The sequence below is a fragment of the Schistocerca piceifrons genome, chromosome 2, assembly GCF_021461385.2.
Source record: "Schistocerca piceifrons isolate TAMUIC-IGC-003096 chromosome 2, iqSchPice1.1, whole genome shotgun sequence".
Taxonomy (NCBI): domain Eukaryota; kingdom Metazoa; phylum Arthropoda; class Insecta; order Orthoptera; family Acrididae; genus Schistocerca; species Schistocerca piceifrons.
Genome location: NC_060139.1, coordinates 937166999 through 937170071, shown reverse-complemented (window position 1 = coordinate 937170071; position 3073 = coordinate 937166999). Strand labels below are relative to the sequence as shown.

The 3073-nt window shown below is 42.8% G+C and overlaps 1 pseudogene; it reads left to right on the top strand.

Annotated features, from left to right (window-relative positions):
* The first annotated feature begins 861 nt into the window (after nt 1-861).
* On the top strand, nt 862-979 carry LOC124778921 (annotated as a pseudogene).
* The last annotated feature ends 2094 nt before the right edge of the window (nt 980-3073 follow it).

The window sequence follows — 3073 nt, the reverse complement described above, 5'->3', positions numbered from 1 at the left end:
ATACGGAGATGGAATTAGAAGGCAGAATTGTAGCTGTACCGTGGTGTGATTCGAAACACACCAGGGATATTTGTCAGGGTGCGTCAGAATCTTGTTCGCCAATGTAAACACATTTTCTAAGATACAGTACAAATGGTAAGTTCATTTTGTTAGTGATGGTATTTGAAGTTAACTGTAACTAATGCAAAACACAGTAATGTGATTTTATTCGTGTTAACTCCTTAAGCTGGCTTCACCGACCACAGGTTCCCTGCCTCAAATTGGTCAGTGGAGCATCTTCTATGTCCTGTTACATTTTTGAACGCTCTTTACGGAAACACTCTGTATGGAAAACACTGACTACAAGAAAGGACGTGATTACAGGTCATCTCTTATGACATCAGGGAATAATTTACATGGTACTAGAGGGAGCTGTAGAGGGTAGAAATAGTAGAGGAAGACAGAGATTGGGATCAATCCATCAAATAACTGATGATGTAGGTTGCAAGAGCTATTCTGAAGTTTGGCACAGTAGAGGAGTTCGTGGCGGGTTGCATCAAACCAGTCAGAAGACTGATGACTCCAAGAAAGGTTTGTTCATAATTACTTTTGGACAGACAACTAAGAGAGAAGTAGTAGAGGGGAAGCCCACGTAGGAGGCACGGTCCCCATCTGGCCAATCCGATGAGACTCGTAGCCGCAGCAAATACCCGAAGTTACCAAACCTTCACCTCAACCACCACAATTCTTCCCTCTTGCACTGTGCTTCAGTTTGTCAGCTTGCTATCCTGCGTGGTCGTTGTAACCTATGACTTCGTTTGTGTTTGTTTTTACGACTGTAGCAGTTATTATTTTAGTTTTTGTTACTGTTATCTTTTGAGTGGTAACGGCCTTGCTGCAGTGGATACACCGGTTCCCGTGAGATCACCGAAGTTAAGCGCTGTCGGGCGTGGTCGGCACTTGGATGGGTGACCATCCAGGCCGCCATGCGCTGTTGCCATTTTTCGGGGTGCACTCAGCCTTGTGATGCCAATTGAGGAGCTACTCGACCGAATAGTAGCGGCTTGGGTCAAGAATAGCATCATAACGACCGTGAGAGCGGTGTGCTGACCCCACGCCCCTCCTATCCGCATCCCCCTCTGAGGATGACACGGCGGTCGTATGGTCCCGGTAGGCCACTCGTTGCCTTTTTATCTTTTGTGTGGTACTGAACAATATCAGAAGGAAGCTGGTTGGAAGATATGATGGAAAAGTTCCACGTCGTTCTCTGGACCAGAGGATTTCCGGCAGCGCAAGGAGATAATAGGAATACAATCATATTACTGTGTACTTTTTTATTCACTTTAGTTACAGTTAACTGCAAATATAATCACTGACACAATGAACGCACCATTTGTACTCTACCTTAGAAAATGTGTTGAAACTGACGGGCATCAACCTCAATGCAAGCATGACATCGGCGAACAAGATTCTGACGCACCCGGACAAATACGGAGGTCAGACGAGAGAAATGGCTTGCACGTTATGTGCCTACTTCGAGACTGAAGAACATAATGGTAGCCCGCTTTCTGCTAACAAGGTAAGCTTTGAGTATAATTGAATTTTCTCATTGTGAGAGTACTGAAGGGCGACCTGTTTTAATTGTTAAAAACCATTCAACAGCCAAGATCGCATAAAATATTTATTTATTTAACCGGTTTCGACAGACTTTGCTGTCATATTCAGGTCTTATAAATATCTAGTCGAAAACGTTTTCATTTTGCTCTGAACCTTTCGCACAAGCTGCCAAGTGGATAAAAATCAACACATTAAGAAAGGTTTGTCATCGCTAAAATATTTAAAAACATGAAGCATCTTGTGCGGAAGGTCATGTCCATATCTATACTGTCCAAAGATGCTCGTTACATCACACAAAAGGCACACAACAGCACGTCTGTTTACATATGCAAGTCATTCGTCACACTTAGGAAGAAGAAAGTTTTCAACAAATGTCCACATCGTTATTGACGGTTTTACGCAACCCAGGCGTTTACTGTGGACATTTCTGTGGCCGTAAGCTTTTGATGGATAGGAAGGATACAGCTATATAACTATGCCGATTTTTAAGGCATACCCGCAATATATATATATATATATATATATATATATATATATATATATATATATATATATATACCATGGGGAGAGCCAGAGTAAAATTGTTTTGCAAAAGTCAGTAGCAGTGATAGTGACAGTAACACATCAAGCATCCGTCATAGCGATGAGGCTGATGCCAGTCGAGTTTTTTTGCTATCGCCATAGAAATTAAGTGTATGCAGATTCAGCAGCATATATATGGACGGAGTGGTGCGGCTTGGTGAAACAGGAGCCAGTTTTAGTCACCCTGTAGAACAGGCCTGGGCAGACGGCACAAGTAATGGAACAGTGGCAAAACCTTCCTGCAAGGATGACAGACCTATTTTTCTTCATGTAGGCATCTCACTGGGTTTTCTCCCTAACAGTCTCTTGCTTTTTATATCAAAAAATACAGCAGATTATCATGAAGAAATGAACAAAGTCATTCGCAGAATCACCAGTACCAAATTTGGGGCCGGCCGCTGGTGGCCGAGCGGTTCTGGCGCTACAGTCTGGAACCGCAAGACCGCTACGGTCGCAGGTTCGAATCCTGCCTCGAGCATGGGTGTGTGTGTTGTCGTAAGGTTAGTTAGGTTTAAGTAGTTCTAGGGGGCTTATGACCTCAGCAGTTGAGTCCCATAATGCTCAGAGCCATTTGAACCATTTTTGAACCAAATTTGGGAAAAACATCAACAATTGTTCTAGATAATACTCCTTAGCATTTACTTGTTGTTTTTAGGACATGTACCATGGGAAAGCGGAAGGAGGAACTGACTGACTCGCCTCAGCGTCGCAACGTCGACGTAAATGATAATCTTAAAAAAATGGAGATTACGCAAAAAAGTATCTGTATAAACCACAGTTCTCCAAATATAAAATCGACGAACTGGCAAAAACTTATGGTCGTAGAATCGTTAGGTTACCACCTTGCCACTTCAATTTCTATCCAATAGACTTAATATGGCCCGTCAAACATTGT